This window comes from Mesocricetus auratus, unplaced genomic scaffold (assembly GCF_017639785.1).
Source record: "Mesocricetus auratus isolate SY011 unplaced genomic scaffold, BCM_Maur_2.0 Super-Scaffold_100015, whole genome shotgun sequence".
In the NCBI taxonomy this organism is placed as follows: domain Eukaryota; kingdom Metazoa; phylum Chordata; class Mammalia; order Rodentia; family Cricetidae; genus Mesocricetus; species Mesocricetus auratus.
Window position 1 is genome coordinate 7,428,304 of NW_024429198.1, and position 19,306 is coordinate 7,447,609.

A 19,306-nucleotide genomic window follows, 5' to 3' on the forward strand; every position below is an offset into this window, starting at 1 on the left:
AAGACACCTTCCAAAATATCAGTGAAATGTGATATTATTAAAATCATCATTAGGCTTGACATTCTATGGGGCCTTTGGGAGTGGCTCAGTATTTATCCCTGGAGTACGAATGGAATTTGGGAGCCCATTCCATGCAGAGGGATATGCTTTTTGCCTGGGCACATGAGGAAGGGCCTGGGCTCTGCCCCAGATGATATGACAGACTTTGGGGATGCCCCATGGAGTGCCTCACCCTGTCTGGGGAGCGATGGGAAGATGGGATGGGGGACTGGTGGGGGGCGGGTGAGAAGGAGCTAGGATTGACATATGAAGCAGGCTTGTTTCTAATTTAAATTTTAAAAATTGGAAAACAAAACAACAAAAAATCAAGTAAAGATACAATAAAAAGGAAAAAAATAGAATCATCATTATTGCAGTGCTAGAGAGATGGATCTGTGTTCAGAGTTCATCACTCTGTTCTTTCAGTTTCAGAGCCCGCACTGGGTGGCTCACAGCTGCCTATGATTCCAGGTCCAGAGTATCCAGTCACCTTTTCTGAACTTCACAGTACACACACACACACACACACACACACACACACACACACACACACACACACAATTAAAATTAGAATAAATCTTTTAAAATATCATTATAATAAAGGAACCATAAAGGTTAAATAAAGTGAAATAACAAACTGTATACATTAGTTATTACATGATTCAGTCACAGACAAATTAATATTAACTCCATCTGTCAATATTCACAAGCTTAAAGTGCGTCTTTTATTACTGTCAAGTGGAATTTGGTGAACTACAGAGTATGAGCCAAGAAGATAAGTGTTCACCCAGTTCATGTCCCAGTTAAGTGCTTTTCAGTGACGGCACAACCACAATCTAGATAACAAATTATTGCTTTATACAGCCTCAAAAAGCATCCCATTATGCTCCTGCAATTTACTTTATCATGATTCATTATTATGGAGAATATTGCTTATCATGTGCCATGCTATTCAATTAAAGATGACAAAATCTTGCAGACCTTTTAGAACTAGTTGCATAAATTCCAGGATTAGTGCAATATTACTGAAATCATGACTCACAGAGACGCAATACTAGTTTTAACTCTGCAGAAACACAGATTCATATTGAAGGACAGTCTACAAAATAATTTATTCATGTCCTTTAAAAACCGCCAATGTCAAGAATAGCACCGTAGAAACCCCATTTAGAATAAGCTGGCTTGACAAGTGAGTAGAATATATTGCTTCAAAATTAGAAATTTAATTACGAAAAAAGACAATAAATTTGCTGCAATAAATAATATTAGGACAATAGACAGCATTTGGCATGGGACCTTGGTTTATAATGCTGTGCCAATGTCAGACTTCGGAATTTCTTGTTTATGAAATATTCATATATTAAACTTAGTAATTGTGAATTATCAAAGAGTTGTCACAGGTTGAGCTCTTGGGGAAGAACTGAGTAATCAGTACCTTAGGGAAAGTGACAAAGCAGGATTGAGTACCAAGACTTGGAATAGTTCTGTCATATCCAGAAACTCATCTTCTGGCAGCAGGACCTTTGGAGCTAGAACAACCCTTGCTATGGAGTTGTCCTGAATTTGGGGCAAGTGGGGCACCAGCTATTCACGAGGTGTGTGCTGACCCAGGATAGAATCATCATTTCCATCAAGGTGTTTTTCTTTAGCCAATTACCGTGTTCAAAAGGAGTCAGTCACAGAATGAAAACTGCACAGCTGGGGATAAGTAGTGGCCTTGCCCTAAAATGGAGAGCTAATATTAGATATAGTACAGTGTCTGTCATATACTGTTAAGCCATGGCAAGAGAATTAAAATAAAATCAAGAATGCAAAGAAGGAAGAAAGAAAGCGCTCAAACAGGCAAACCACTTGACATCTGTTTCATCTGATGGAAGATGAAATTGTTCTTAATCTCCCTATAACTGACATTTTTTGACATTTTTAATTAAAAAGTGAAACGATGACTCTTTCTGGAAAGTGCTTGCTACATGAACATAAGAACCTAATTTTGAACTCCAGAAACCACATCAAAAGCCGGAGATCGTGGTGTGTACCTGTAATCCCAGTGCCATGCTAGCAGAGGCAGGGGGATTCCTGGGGTTCACATGGCAGACAGTGCAGCTGAGTCAGGGAGTTCTAGTTCAGGGGAGGGACTCTGTCTTCAAAGCTGGGGGGAGGGAACCGAGGAAGACACTTGATGCTGACCTCCCATGTCCATACGCAGGAAAGTACACCCATCCACAGGTTAGGGATACTGACAAAAATTGTCCTGTTTGATCAATTAAAAGACAGTTATAAAATTCCATTGAAGAAAAGAGCGTAAGCTAAATTTAGGAAGGGAGAATATCAAGTGTTTTTCTGGGTGCATTATGTATCCTTTGCCATGAGTTATATTGTATTTAGTTGGAACAGTCACTACAAGAACTTTGTTAGAAGTGGTGGCTTACATACTGGCCTAGCCACTTTTACTTACAATTGGCTCTTGATTAAAAGTAGCTGTCACAGAGAGGAAAGACTAGGAAAGCAAATTAGGAAGGAAATAAAGTAACTAAAGAAACCCCACAGAGGAGAAGAAGCAACAACGAACAACCCAATCCTAGAGGAGAAAAAATTCAAAGTTCTCAGAGTAAAGCTGTGTAGTGGTTCATCTCTAGGGAGAAACATCAACTTTCCAAACATTTTTTCTGAGAATCAGGAATAAGAAGCCTTTTATTCTTCCCTATCATAGTAACTTTTCACTCTGCAGTTCTGGATTGGGCATACATGTTAGTGTGTTGTGATAAACATCCTGTATTTGAACTCATATGAGTTTAAAGGAAAACCTAGGTCTGTGAGCCCAGGAAGGTTTTTCCCCCCAAATAACTTAGCGACTTTGAGATTTTTACATTTTTTACATTTTGCACTATCATCGAGAAAGAACAACAAAATGGGTTGATTCTGTCTTCACTCTTTGACACTAGCATCATAAACAAAAATGAGGCAAAGTCCATATGCAATCATTGAACAATTAAGACATCATGCAATCTAAGATGATAGTATTAGTATTTTAACCACTGCTTCTAGTAACTTACAATAACAGTAACATTTATGTCTGTAATTCTGGGTATATTTGTTAGGGTTGTGGAGACAAAGACATAATAGTGTGAGCAAATTATAGCTGCTTCTAGAGCTGGGTTTCACAAAGACAACTGTTTCTGGGAGGAATATACAGTGTTCTTCAGTTGTTTTTGTCTCAAAAATAATGCTCTTATTGGGTCTATAACAATATAATCTTAATAAAGTTAATCTAGCCCAATTTTTTAGGTTTTTTCTTTGTTTTTTTTTATGTAGCAGCAGCAGCTACTTTGAAATTTTACTTAAACATGTTGTGCCTTAGTAGAGAAAGAAAAATAAAATGTATTGATACAGTCTCACCATTTATTTACTGAGCATTTGGATTTTCTTGTGTTTGTGCTGAGTTTTGTGGGGAAACCCATAAAAGTTGGGAGGCATGCCACCTAAATTGACAGTTTACAACCTTGTCAGATAAAGGCCATGTGTTTAACGTTTAACCCTTTTCTTTATTCTTAGTTAGTTTTCATACACACTAAAAGTTCATACCCAGGTTAAGCATCCAGCCTATTAAAACCCCTTAGTTGGTAAACCAACAGGCTCTTCAACACAAATGTTACTTCTTTAGTCTTCATTCATCAGTAGAGTCTGTAGACTAGCACTCCTTTGTTTTAAATTTGAAGTAATTGTTTCAAATATTTGCCACAGGAAAAGCACACTCAGAGAGGCAGTCAAGTGATATTCTCAGAGTATCACTAAATTTATTGGATAGTATTTTAAAGTTAAACTTATTTTCATAATTGTAACCTCCTAGAGGCAAGAACTATGTGCTTTATTTTATTCTATGGCAAGAACATCATGTCTTGTGTATAAAATAATATCATTTTCCCTAAATATCTAAATGATTTATTAGAAATTTTATATACTTATATACATTTAACAATAGTTAGTTGAAATAAAATGAAAGTTATTTAATTATACAAAGAAAAAAGCTAAAATATATATCTAGAGCTTATGATGGTTAATTAAATATTATTTACCTAACAGGCATTTACCTAACAGAATGAGATCTAATGATATTAAAGTCTACGGAAATGCTATTAGATTTTATTTCTTTCCATATATATATCATTGAAATTCTACTTATTCTCAAAGACACTGAAAGAATAAATGTATATGCAAGAATACGTACTTCCTCCTCTCATATTTAAAACTGTTATTTTTTCATATTGTCCAAGAATTTCTGGTAAGCAATTACTGTGATAGAAGACCTTGAGCACGCACTAGGCACTCCATAAGGGTTTCCATGAGCCAGTTTGAAAATTTAAGTACATGGGATAATCAATGCAGCACACGGCTGGCAGAAGAGCCAGAGAGGATGACACAATTCACCGGGATTTCTTTGCTTCCTTGCTCCTATTCCCACTCTCACTGCACCCACACATCACAGTTTCACCACAGGGCTGCCCCGCTGAGTCCTCTCATTAAAGTCCCAGATTGCTTAGTTCATGAACTTCAAGTCCAAGTGAGTGTAATTGAATGCTTGTGAATTAAATGTCATGGAAGGGATTGTGGTGTTGATTAAAATCTGTCACGTCTTACATTTGGTCCATTTTCCCATTATGTTTTAAGGTCTGGTGAAACCTTTGTTTCAGTGAACTTTCACTCAGATGCTTCAGAAGGAAATGAGGTATTATATATTGATGGACATCCAGCTCAGAATTGTGTCATTTCTCTGGCACATGACTGGGGAAAGCTTAATCTTAGTGTGTCCTTAATCATAGTTATAATGACTCCATTCACCTTGTGAAATTAAGTGCATGATTGTGCGAATGAGAACATTGCTTTGGCCAGCCTTTCCTTTATATAGTTCGGTAGGGGACATCCTCTTCAATTGCAGTGTGTACTTCTGGGACCTAGTTGTGATGTCTCTTGGAATCTGGCATCAATACAAGAATTCAGGTTAGTTTTTGAGGATAGAAAACACACATAAATCCCACTTGAATTCCATGAAAGTCTGGTTGTAAACCTTATGTTGGTGGATGATATTGTCACAGAGTAACCCATTAAGATTCCAATTTACATATTAAAATGGAAAGTTAAAATGTCTTGAGTGTCCAACTTCTGGTGTAGCAGGTTTGCCTGAAGACATACATATCGAGTGCTTGCTGATAGATCTGTGAGGTTGGTTGGCCCTATGATGCAGTTAATGAGGCAAGGTAATTAATCTTAGTATAATGGGGTTACAGCAAATTGGAAGGTTGAGTCAACAATGGAAGAAGGACCAATATTGTAATTGAGAGACTTAAACACAATTGTATCTCCTCAACTTCAAAGGAACTTGTAGCCATGATCTGAAATGTTAGAGAAGTTCCAAGAAGAATTGAAGAATCCTTACTCTGTATTTTGAGTTCATAGAAATAAGGGAAAGCCTTTGTCTGGGGCTGATCATGTACCTTGTGGTAGAAGGATGTTCCACAATATATGAGGCCCTGGGTTTAAATCTTAGCACTACAATGAATAAACAAGCAAAAAACTTGATGTTACTTTCCATACTTCTTTAGTTTGATTTATTAAAGCTTCCTAAGGAGACTGTTGATGTTAACAGCCACAGTGTCCTCCGGGGCAGCATGGGCTCATGGATACTAATTGTTTAATTCATTTAGGACAAAATATATCACCTCATAAATCATTTTTATCCAACTCTTTGAACAATGAACTATTCTTCAGAATAGAATGTGAAGAAATGATATACAAAGTGAATAAATACCACCATGTTGATCAGTTTACCTAACAGGGGATGGGCATCAATGAATCAATTTAGATACTAAACTGTAGACTATGGACTTGATCCTCTAGTGCAGAGTGGGGGCAGCTACTCACTTTGGTTAATCCTTGGATTGCTTTACAGTCCAGTGCTTTACTTCTCTTCTTTCTGTCTCACAAAATTAATATGAAATTGTTTCCACATTCTTTTTTTTCTTGGTTAGATTCTGAGTAACAGGAATGACTTTTATCTTATTGATGGAAAGAAAGAGCAGGAAACAGCTGGATGAGAGAAACTTGGGAGATTTGGCAATGGTTTGCCTGTAAATGACCTATAAGTCGACATGTTTTTCCTTCTGCTTTGTCCCTAAGTCACTGCTCATTCAGAATAGGTTAGAAGACCTGAGCCAGACATCTGAACTAGCCAAGTCCTCTGTGGTGGTTCTTACTGGAGATCCTTATTTCTCTTCAGATTTTAGGCCCAACTCAATTCAATTTTCCTGCAAGAGAATGGCAGATTTGTCTACAGAAAAACCTTTGGTGTTTCCCTGTTAAAGAAATATGTGGAAAAGAAAGAATTGATGCTTAGTAGGATGATATGGGAGAGTAAATATTCTGTTCAAATGAACTCTTTCATTCCATCATAGCACAACATTCAGAAAACTTAATCTTATTTAGCAAATGTTTTCATTTCTCCAACCAAAGCATAATGCCAACAATTTTCTGAATATATTTTTGCTTAAATTTTCTCCATAAATAAAGCTTTTACTGAAATGATTTCCTTAATGTAAAAAATACTAGATGCAGTTAGTTCACTGTAAAGCCACAGAAACTAATATTTATATGATCAACACTATAATGGAAATACCCCAGGTACTATCAGATCATATGGCTCTCTATAGAGCAATGTAAATGATCTTCCAGTCTTAGTCAAAAAAGAGACCTTCAGAGAAATAATGATGGATTTAATTTATGATAAAGTTGGGTCTTTAATAAATTGTTGTTAAAGAGCGATTTTCTAGATTAGTAAAGAAAATTAAAAAATAGATATGTTTCCAATAATTTGTCTTCTTTGTGTTAACCATCCACCCAGAAAATTTGAATCTTTTAGAAATCTAGATTATTCTGTCATTTTAAAGCACATTTAGTTTTAAACATTCAGTTAGCTGAAAGATATGGTGTAGATGTCTCAAAACTAATGACCAAGTCATGAACCAAGGTGGTGTTGTACCTCACAGAATGAATTAGCTCATTCCTGAATTGCTAATTGTCATCTTAAAGCATTCAGGTTAAATGGAATCAGATGACCTAGGAATAACTTTCAGAACACCTTTACATGAATTGGAAACAGAATATGCAAAGCTAAGCAGAGGCGATGGGGTGAATACATGAGGTTCCTTTGGCCCATAGCAGGACTTGAACAGCCAGGTGCCTTAATGTTCTGCCGGCATACGTGCATGAAAAGCCTTGTGTAAATGTCAGGTGCCATGCTGGTGATGGTGTCATATTAAAATCGCCAGTAGGTGGTAACACAAATTCAGGCTCCTTGTAAAATACACTTACATGTTATTCTTGGTAGGAACTTAGACTAGGTTGAACAGCTAATGAAAGCCAGAGCTGTTTATTGGTCAATGCTGAGGATCACGATGAAATAGCTCAGTCATAATGAGATGCTGCTTGGGTAGTACTGCAAACTGATCGAACAGCAGTGCCCATTTTGTCCCACATAAGTGGTACATCCATAAGCCGGATTGTCTTTTTTCTTGTCTGCATAAAAGACGAATTGCGTGGAAATCAGTGGGGGTTGTGCCTTCCCTTCCTTATCACATTTTGTTGGTTAGGGAGGAAGGGGAACATACTGGGGTAGCTTGATGGCTTTAGGTCAAAGGCAGATAAGAAAGGATGGTGTTTGTGAAAGGGGCTCAGCCTGCTTGCAGAAGGCTGTTACAGGGAGGATGAAAGATAAGCAAACGGAGCAAGAGAAGGGAGAGGAAACAGCACTTCCTCCAGGCAATTCTCAGGGCTGTTTGAAAGCTGTTTGCTTCCTATTTTGATACCTAGAGCCACAAGAAAGAAGGTCTCCACCCCCATTCCAGTGGCCTTGTCCTGAGTTTTGTTATCTGCTCTTTCTGTCAGGAAGCAATTGTGATAAGATTCCTGGCACTGCTCTGAAATTCCCATTTCATGTGTAGCTTTTGATTGATCGTGTTGTTCAGAGGGCTCATATTCTTGGATTGATTTATTAACAACGTTCAAAGAACCTCCACTCTTTTGGGATTTTTCCCCCATTTTCTTAAGGAGAAAGATATTATATGAATCTTAAGCTAAGGACATTTTCCAGGCCTCAATAACTATAAGGGTTGGAGTGACTTTGTGTCTGGGCATCAATGGTCTCACATCTAGATATATCATGTACCTGCACACTTGATGTCTAATTTATTGCCCTGGATTGGGTCTGTTTTTCTCCCCTGGGAAAGTAGAAGTCCTTAAAGAAAGGTCTGGTGTGCAGAAGTCATCTTAAGAATCCTCCTGGTTTATTCAAAGAGTTTCTATTACTTTTCACAGTTTAAGGGCATCCCTTCTTTTCTTCACTCAGAAACCACTTCCCCTTCTACGGCCTTCTTTGCAAGGCCTCTGAATGATACCATGTTTATTTTTGAGTCATTGGTTTGGTGTTGGACTCAGTCTGTATTTGGGTTCTGCCTGCTTTGGACTGGGAATTTGATTTATTTGGCCCTGTTTCAAAAATTGTCAACACCCCATGCATTTAGGTAGTGATTATGTCTATAAAAATATGAAATAATAACCACAACTTTATGAGATGAAAACAGCTTTTTAACCACACTCCTCAGTGGACAACAGCAACTGTAACATGTAAGAGACAATCAGTATTAACGGTTTTCATTATGTCTGTGCTGCTTTAGCTGAAACTTACATAATGAGAGTGGAAGCATCTTGTGTCTTTGTGTTTTGAGGCACTGCAAACACAACAAACACTCCAAATAGAAATAAAATGGATGTACATTTTGCTCTGCTTAAATATAAGACTCAAGCTATGCAGCACTTGAAAGTATTACTCATCATGTTTTTTTGTTTTGTTTTGATTTTTGATTTTCCCCTCTTCTATACTTGACCAGTAACTGGGGAATTAGGAGAAGAGAATACTAAGGTTTTGGTTTCTCTAAAAAGAAAAGAACTTTAACCATCCTAAAATCCAGAGCTGCATTGGTTTCTGGGAACTGCCATCTCAAATTCCGAGGACTCACTGGATAAAGCAAGGGTGGCATGCCTGATTACACAAACAAATTGGGTGTGTGGGACAGTCATTCAAGAGTAATGTGGTCACACTCAGTGAGATCTGCTTATGAGGTTAGGTAGTTAGTGGCTTAAAGAGGCCACAAATCTAAGTCTCAAACATCACTGCTGTATTATATACTTAAATCTCTCCTGTCTATAATAAAGTGGGACATGGGAGTAAGTTTTTCTGAAAACTATTTTTTAAATGTGATTGTTTTCTGTTAATAAAGTTAAATATCTTTCATTAAATGCTTGCTAGAATAGCCATGTATCTTATGTCATCACTTGACAAAAGAAAAGAAAAAAAATAGAGAATTCCAGTGTGAGTTCACTGTTTCTTCAGTCCTGGTTCTAATCTGCTGGAGTGGTTTTCCCTCCAAGGAAAACAACAAAGCTGGACTAGGCTAGTGTGTCTGCTCAGCATCATCAGGCTCACAAATGAATATACAGTGTTAAAACACAGATACTTGGGTCTACATGGCCCTCCTTTGAATCATAATTTTAAGGTAGGGCTTAGAATTGGTATTTGTAACCCTGTAAGTGATTCTTACACAAGTGAAAATGTAAAAGGTACACCATAGGACCAAATGCTTCTCTCAGTTCCCTTTCTGTCCTTCAGTCCTTTGATCTCATTGATGTTTCATGGAACATATGAGCTCTCTTTCCTTGAATGGATGGAGACAGTTCAAGGATATTTTGCCATCTCTCTCTCTCTCTCTCTCTCTCTCTCTCTCTCTCTCTCTCTCTCTCTCTGTGTGTGTGTGTGTGTGTGTGTGTGTGTGTGTGTGTGTCTTGTCTTTTGGAGATAAAACACTTTGGAGCCCCAGCTCTTTTCAGTTGGCAGCATTGCCTATATCAAGCAGATAAATTAAAACAATGGCCTTGGGAGAACTTTATAAGGTTGGACAACACAGATGTCTTTGCACTATGCTCCCTCATGGTCGCTTTCAGATCCATTGTCCTTTCTTTCTCTCTGCGGGAGAAGGGCCAGCTTGTACCAAGTTTCATGAAGCCAAGTGACTCAGCTCTTTGCAAGGCTTCCGTTCAAGGAGAACTCACTTCTTCCTTGACTCCTGCAGACTAAACATTCGAATTACAAGCCACATGAAACCATTTGGTAGAGATCGCAGTGAGGGAAAGTCAGTTCACGATCTGACACCTCATAAAGCCTTATTTTAGAATTTGTGGGGTTTGGTGTATATAATTTATTCCTTTGGTCTTAGGAAAGCACCTGGATGTGGATTTTTCTCTTTCTGGCTGACAAAACAAAATAGGGTCCAATTAATTTCTCCCCTTTAAAGACTTTATGATCTTTGCCTCTTTAAAAAAAAACTGGGTGAGTTAGGATCGTTACAAACATAAAGCCACAGGAGGAGCCCGGTCACTTGAGTTTCCCTTCTCCAACATTTACAGGGGTTGTTCTCAAACAAGGATTGTCATTTGACAAACAGTGAAGTCAATTTTGTTCCTTAGGACTGAGGCAGTGCTACTGGTACTGCTGTGGATGCTTCCTGTGGAGTGTGCTCCGGCCCTTTTTACAGTAGTTAATATTGTAGTATCTAACATTAAAAAAATATTCCATTAGTTTGGAACTAAATGTTGGAAGACTTGCATTCTTGTTCTATTTCTTCTATTAAATAATTCTCATTCCTTATACAAACACTCTACACCTTAGTCCCTCAACTACTAAATAGGAATAAGAAACACGTCCTGAATCAACAAGATGGCTCAATGAGTGAGGGCTGCCAAGCTGGACTACTTGAGTTTGATCCTCAGAACCCACACGGGAAAGGAGAGGACCAACTTCCACAAGTTATTCTCTGGCCTCCACACATATTCCATGGCATGTGCACACCTTCACACATATGCATGTGCAATAAATAAATATAAAAACATAAACATGTCCTGCCTCCCTTGCATAGAATTTCTGAGTGACATTAATGTGAACTTTGAAAACATTATAGTGTTGAAAATTGAAAGCAACCTGGTATGTTGAAAATGAATCAGAAATATGCATTTTAATTTTAATTATGCAGAGCTTTGGCTTTACATGTAGATTTGCCTTCTCTGGGATTCCTTTTACCTCCTGTACTGATTTGAGAAGAGGATCTATGCTTCTCCTCATTTCAAAAGACTACCCAGTTCTGATATTATTCTAGACTTCTTGGCACTATGACCTGTAAAATAATAAACACACAGATAATAAAACAATAGAAACCCAGGTATAAAGTCTATACAAAAAGGGAAGATTTGGAATATTAAAATCTAGATAATTAAAGAATGGATTTAACTGTTGTAAAAGTTACAAAGGTCATAGCTACCAGCCCTAGGAAGTCACTACGGGAAGCAGCTGCTGCATGCAATGGGTAGAGTAGTCTTTCAGATAAACTGGTTATGTTTATCAGATAAACTAAGGGAAGCTTTAGTTTTCAGGTCACTGTCTTCTACACACTTATAATTATTCAAAAAGACAAGTAAATCTGGTAAATACAAACAAACATATAGTTGTGGAGGTACACTTCCTCAGGACAGATACTGTTCAAGGTTATAGTGATCTATCAGCAAGCAAAGCAGGATCAAGGGAATAGTGAAACGGATCTACCTGATTATCATTGCCTACCTGCCCTCTGCCACATACATCAAAATATTATTGTCTCTGGCTCTCACAGTTGTTTGTTCACGGGGTAAAGAACATTTTGATTCTGGCCAAGGTATGGAGTCTGGGCATCAACAATTAATATGATAGCAACATTTGTATTCCTACACCTCAATAATAAAATGTGTGCTTGATACTCTTCCTAAGTACATGTTGTGTGGTGTTATGGGCTGAATTATGACCCCTTTAAACTCATATGTCTAAGTATTAATCTCCTAGAACCTCAGATTGTGACTATATGTGGGGATGGGTCATGCAAGAAGACATGTAAAATGAGGTCATATGGATTAACCGCCATCCAGTGTGTCTGGTGTCCTTAGAAGAGGAGGGGACACACTGGGGAAGGGCACACATAAAGGAAAGACCTCATGAGAACCTGGGGAGAAAGTGGAATCTACAAGCCAAGGAGATATCAGGCTTGGGAAGAAACTGGTGTGCCTACTTTGACCTTGAGTTTCCAATCTCTAAACAGAGGGGAAAAACTGCTTCTGCCCTTGAACCACCTGGTATGCACAGCAAAGAATACCAAGGAGCAGTGCATGCTTTCAAAATCTTTCATGTAGACTTCAGACTCAAAGGCCCCAGCATACCTTTCCCTTCGCCCAGTCCTTACCGCTGACAATAGGATGAACTCCTAGAAAATGCATGCCCATCCGTTTTTACCTTCCAGGGGCTGACCCTGTATGTCTGCACAGCACATCAGTGACTGAGAGAGAGAGAGAGAGAGAGAGAGAGAGAGAGAGAGAGAGAGAGAGAGAGAGAGAGAGAGAGAGAGAGCTGGACAACACATTAATTCTTCTTACTAGCTTCCTGTTGAAAGGCACGCCACTGGGAGAACACAAAGAACAAATCTCACACATCATGGTAAGTGTGCCTCAGTCAGTAGAATGTAAACATTCTCCTGGATCTAATTAAATATAAATCCCAAGTATAGAAATTCCTTTCCCAAACTGACTATGGGAGTTTTATGCATTTGTCTAGGTGGACCCAGGCTAGCCTACAGTACCAGAATGTGACTTGTGATGTGACTTGTGATATAGGGTAGGAGAAGTGGCTTTGGAAAGGCCAGCCTCTTCTACATATTATCTGTGTCTGGCTGTAGTTGGCTGGCAGCACAGTACATCTGCAGTGATTTAGATGGAAAACCCAGCAACCCTGTCTTGTTAATCCCTCTCCTACCACCAGCACTCACCTTGGGAGCTTGGTGAGGGGAACCCAACCACTGTATTGACCCTGTGATGGGCTTTATTAAGTTTATTCTACATGAAAAGGAAGAGGTTTTTCTTTGCAAATAGCTGCACTAGGAAGAAGTAAGTGACTTTAAGATATATTTTGCAGGCTGGCCATGGCAGACCAAAGTTTATTGTGAATGAAGCATGGGAAGGCAACATTTGAACAAATCAAGAGGAGTCAATTGGAGGAGTCATAGGCGGCAATATTGGATTTCACAGATCCACTGTGTTTGCTTAAATTATCTACCCTGTAAAAAACAATAACGGTAAAATGTACATAGTGCTAATCCAGAGGGAGGCACTAGATGATTCACATAACTAGAAATTAATCTTCTCAGGGAGTCTTCTGAGATTATTGACTCAGGCAGAACTCTAAAATATCCCTAAAATTGTTGCCCTTTCTGCTGTCTGAGTTTATGAAGCTTATAGATACAAAGACCATCTCTGTGTTACTGTTTTTCTATAAGACAAAAAAGGGAGGAGATATCTACACAAGATCCATAAATAATTAGCTCTGAGTTCATCAATACCTCCTGTGTGGGCCTGATCTAAACAAGCAAACCATTAAAGGGACTGGGACTCTCATGGAAGAAGAGATTTGGAATATACTTAGGACTCTCTCGCTGCCTTGATAAGGCAAGCTGGTGTGCTGTAATGAACATCTGCCAGCGACAGCTGTTAGCACCATTTAAGAGTTCAAATGAAACCTTCATTGGCAACTGACAGGAAAACAAAACCCACAGTTACTCAGGTGCAAGGGAATGAACCAGGCGCCCAGAGGTAGATCTGTGTGCCCAGCCTCATGACGAGAAGACACCTCCTGCTCAGCACCTTGTGTTTTGCTTGTGAAGACTCGGCGCTTCAGCTATTGAGAAGGTAATTATGCTCGCTTGTTCTTCGTATCTTGGTAAGAAAGTTTTGCCTTCTCTCCCTCTGTTGATGGGGGTATAAAAAGACAGTTAATAAGCGTTGGCGATTTTGTATTCACCGGATGCCCTCCTGACACGATCTCTTGTCTCCTGCCTATTCCTTTCCCCAATCCATACTCCCCCCTCTCAGGTACGAACGCAGGCAATGACAGATGTCCCTCAACACGTGGCAACGATAAAAAGTTCACTTGCCTTTGGTTATAAAGTTAGCACCTGATAGACACTGGATTTGAACCTGGTTTCTTGGGTCTAATTCTGCTATTTAACCCTTGTATTACTCTAAGCTCCAGCCATTTGCCTTCTCTGTGTTTTCCCTCCTTGAAAGCAAGGCCACTTCTATTTTGGAAGCTCTTAACTCTAAATCTTTGGCTGCTCAATAGTTCCATATGCCATAGTAATTCATTTTTTCATAGATGAGGGGGAAAACCCTGCACTATTTGAATTATAGCCCTGTGGTTAAGGGAAAAGCCATTTACTGAGGAAGCAACTTGTTATGGTCTTAGGTACTCTGCCAACTGCCATGAAAAGGGGTGGGCTTTTAAAAGTCATTTATACATTAAGAAAGATTTAAAGAGATACTAAAACAACAGCTAGCTGGCATTGCCAGCATCTGCAGGTCTTTTATCCACAAGTATGTGAGACTAAAAAATGAGTCATTCTTTTGATGAATTAATAGAGTATGTCCTGCAACAGCCCTGAACAATGACCTTCCTCAACAGGAGGACTAATAGCATTCATGTTTCCTGTTCCATTCACCCATTGTAGTACAGTGCTGAAGTACAAGGCTGGTAAAGCTGCTGGATTGCAGATTCTTGTAACCTGAATAGAGGGTGCTGATTGCAGATTCTTGTAACCTGAATACAGGGTGCTGGTTAACATCTTAACATGTTTACATAGTTGAGAATATGAAGGCCATAGGAAGAAATTACGTCCGTATGTCAGAGCGAAGAGATTTGACATAATACAGCTCAAATGTGATGCCACTACTCTGATCTCAAAAGATCATTATATGAAGGGGATATACAGGCAAGGTGTGATATTTCAATGACTATTGATATGTCTGTTTGGGCATTTTTTTCTATCTTAAATATTAATAATGGTATGAATCTGTGGAAATGAACTCTTTCTATTTATTCAAGGAAGTTACTACCAACAGTGATATTAATTACCATTTTAATGTATTCTAAGCTCGTGAGCATAATGTAATTGTTTAATTAAAATACAAATATGTTATCAACACATGAAAAAAAAAAAATAGAGTATGTCCTGAGCAGCCTCAAGTCCGAATAAAAATGTATTCAAAAATCATACTTCATTTAAAAAGATTCACTGAGACCCTGCAAAGATATGAAGCATCCATCTAAAGACAAGAAGGGAGGTTCTATTGCCTAGAAAGTTTCTTTTGGAAAGGAAAAAATAATACTAGAGAGTTTAACTTGATGGATTTTCTTAAACTTTCTAAAAACTCAAACAGAACCTTCACTAACTTATGTAAAAGATATCTGAACCCCAAGTCATCATAATGGTTCGGCTCAGGTGGTTCCCATTTTCTTCTCAGAAACACTGGCACGTTATACCAAGCACCCACTGTGGCTAGTTTGGTCTCATTCATGTAAAGGACATTTGGAATAAGCTTATTAATTTTTCCCAATAATACAGCTGAAATGCATTTGGTCCTGTCAATTCGTTTTTCCTATGGCCTTGAACACTGTAGCATCACATGTCCTTGTTACTTCACTTCTGTCCCTCACATGTCCCCTGCAGCATGCTCCTCAGAACCCCTCTCCCATTAACCTTCACGTATCCCAGTCTCTGCTTCATCTCGGCTCATTGTATCCTTACTCTTGCCTTGGCAACTTGTCAAAATACGGAAACACTTCGCTTTCCAAAGTTGCTGGAACACAATGAGCCATTAAATTGAAAAGTGGTCCTGATAAGAGTGACAGGAGAGTTTCAGTATCACCATACAGTGTATATCAAGTTATTTTTATTGCAAGTGATGAGTTTGTGCCAGATTGTTTAACACATTTTAATCTTATGATACAGAGCCCTTGTGGAGAGACTTTTAGCAGGGCCAGCAGGCTCGAAAATAGATTGGTTTCAAGGCATATGGTTTTTAAGAAGATAAAAGCATTTTACAAAGGTGACTGTTGGATTAATAAATTTGCAAAGACAATTTTAAATGATGTTAAGACTTGGATGATGTTGTTTAAAGCCATTGGTATAGAATGGGGTTGGCATCTTATACTGTACCTGGTACCATGGTATGCTCTCTTTAGGGTAGCTTCATCTATTCAGAATTGTTATTGAGTTTAGGGAGAAAATGTGGGACTATCACCAGCACAATGCCTGGCAACTTGGACTTATTCAAATGATAGTAAGCACAAGTCTAAAACCCAAATGAAAGATTATTGTGAGTGCCTGCAGAATAACTAAAAGCAGGTATAAAAGATAAAATACTTATTAGTGGATAAGCATGGATCTTCTATACTGTGAATATATTACTTTTTATTCAGTTTAATCACTTAAGACAGACCCTGCCATCATTACTTAGGGCCTTGTGGCAGCCAGATTTTCTATAATAGACTATTACAAAAAGATGTTGTTGAATTAAAGGACCTAGTAACAAGAAAAAACTGGGCTATATCAAATTGAATAAACTTCAATCAAAATATATGACAGCAGTCTTTTCACAAAGGTCTGCTCTGATTCAGGAGTTCAGTTCAAGTGATGTGTAGCTTTGTAGGAATTATCGCAGACATCATCAGCAAAGCATGAGCCCAGGGGAAAGTTCTTCTCCCTTTCAGGACCCAACCTGTAGAATCTGGCCAGCATCCCTCTGGATGTTATGATGACTCTGAGAAGCAAAACCTGGGATCCTCCTACCTCACTTCTTTGGCCATGGGAGTCTCTGGTAGGGGTCTGGAAAGTCATAATGGGTAATGATCAAAGTATTGATTTTACAAAACTCTATTTTGCCACCATTCTGGCAGTACTTATGTTCACTCCCCAGGCCATAGCTATTGTCACAATAGCATCTCTCTCTGGGCTCTGGAGTCATTTTTCTCCCTTCCTGTGTCTGCCACTTACCTTTCAATCAACTGCCTTTGAGCAGACAGACCCTTTACACATGTCTTCTATCCCTCTCCAGATTCTTGAACGAGTAAGATAATCTGTTATTTTCATCTGGTGAACAGGGTTGTCAACCCTTACGGATTGCTAGGATCACTAGGGAGACATTTGAATTTGTAATATCACAAAAAGTGTAAGCTATGAATAATAGTAGAATCATCACACATCTTTCACATCACACATCTTTCAAACCTTAAACAGCTTTCCTCAGATACTTCATAGGTTTTTCAGACCCAGTTTTCATGATAAACCAATACAAGCTTAGAGGACACTATCTTGAGTCAAAGGGTAGAAAGTGAGTCCTTTAGAATTACATTCCAAAGTTAAACGCAAGCCACTTTTAGCTCTGGCTCTGGTCCCCATATCAGCAGTATGTAACTCAGAAGATGATCTTAACATCCCTTTGTTCCCACACTGAAGTTTCAGTCCTAATAGTGCATCCCGTATATGACTTATGTCTCTGTGAGATCGTAAAGTTTCTTTATGATGTCACTGAGAAGAAGTCTCATATCTTATATATTTTCTTACTTTTTATGACTCATACTGTAGTTGATAGAGTAGATGCTTGGGAAATGAATGACTGGGTGTTCATGGTGCATCTGTCGATACTGAGGTTTCTAAAGTTGATAAGGGGTGGTCACTGGTTTAATGCCAAGAGTCCATCTCTGATTAGTATGAACTCTCTGGGCGTGTATGGTATTTGTTCAGTTAGTGAAGATTTTGTAGGCATTTGTTGCATTTTATGTGTATGTTTTATTGTGTGAGTTGCTACATTTGGGACTGATAATTCAAGGGAACAAATGCTACATTCTTATTCTTCTATTACTAAACTGGAATTCAGTAAAAAGATTTTCCAATATAAATATCAATGACATCAATAAGAATGCTCTATCAGCCATTCTTCTCAAAGGTAACTAAAGAAAACCATGCTATTCCTGAAAAGCAGATAAACCCCAAACCAAATGCCCATGGTAAATATTTACACTTTCTTGATTATGGGCATGGGAGTGGCAGGTGGTAATTTGTCCCCTGAACTAGTTCTCAAAAGTACACATGGACAATGGTACCAGAGGGCTTTGGCTCACTGATCCTTCCTTTCTTTGTTTTCTTCCTTCTGAGTAGGCACAATGGATTCTAGAGAACCCTCGTTATATTTTGTTCCCACATTGTCATACTTTTGAAACTGAAAAAACACAGAAAACAATAACGTTGGTATTCATGAACTACATTTAAGTCTCCTCGGTAACCTAGACAAATTCTACAGATTAAGAGGCTATTTGAAAGCAAAGTGAATAGCCTACTTTAAAAAATCTATTAATTTCTTCAGTTTACTAAGAAAAGTAAAGAAATGAATAGAAGATCATGAGCTTTATATGGGTTATCTGTGGTAAAAAGAGAGACCATAGGGCTGATAGCAAGCAGCTGGCTGAGAATAATGCAAGCACACAATTACTGGGAAAATTCAAAAGGAAAGAGAGCTTATTCAATTTCCAATTTTTATCAAAGACAGCAATGCTGGGTGATGCTTGGAAAACAGACAGATAACAATGGAAGATCCATTGAGCGTGGCTCATTCCTCAGAGAAGACGAGTCTCAAACTGACCTTAATGGACTACATTCATTTGTTGGAGGGAGAACAATGGGGCTGCTGAAATGATACATATCCAGCTAGGGCAGGATTTGTACACTGATGAAAACAAACTTGTTTGGCCCATTAAGTCAGTTATGCAGAACAGAGTCCATGATTCTTTGGGAGGCACCAATAGCTATCATTTTTAAAAGAGAAAGGGGTAAATAAATTCATGAAGGAGTCCTGATCATGTACCTATTTAAGAAACTGAGCCCAGAATAATGCGTGAGAAACTTGACACATCTGGAATATAATTGACTAACCTTAAGAAGTAGTGAACCAGGGACTGCCCATGTAGACAAAAGATTCCAAAACCAAATGTGGGTTCTGATTTCTGCTTCTAGAATAATGGCAGAATTATATCCAAAGACAGAGATCCTAAAGTCACTCCAGAAAATGCTGGCTATTAGTGAGTGACATATATAGCAAATACCATTAACACACAAGGTTGTAGTTGAAGCAATAGATGCAGAATGGGGAGAGAATGGTACAGAACTAAAAGGCAGGAGATCTGTTAGAGATCTGGAGTAATGAAAGGAAGTGACTGTGCTGTACTCAGTGGGGATGGGAAATGTAGAAAGCCTACCACTCT

At 38.5% G+C, this 19,306-nt stretch overlaps 1 long non-coding RNA gene across 2 annotated transcripts; it reads right to left on the bottom strand.

Annotated features, from left to right (window-relative positions):
* Positions 1–13,119: 13,119 nt before the first annotated feature.
* On the bottom strand, positions 13,120–17,880 carry LOC121144392. Of its 2 annotated transcripts, XR_005881751.1 has the most exons (4): positions 17,277–17,880; positions 17,043–17,180; positions 13,855–13,956; positions 13,120–13,271 (listed from the first exon to the last, which is right to left on the bottom strand). It is a non-coding gene; the product is annotated as an uncharacterized LOC121144392 (long non-coding RNA). The 2 variants fall into 2 exon arrangements; XR_005881750.1 differs by having other exon boundaries at positions 13,120–13,956.
* Between the last annotated feature and the right edge of the window lie 1,426 nt (positions 17,881–19,306).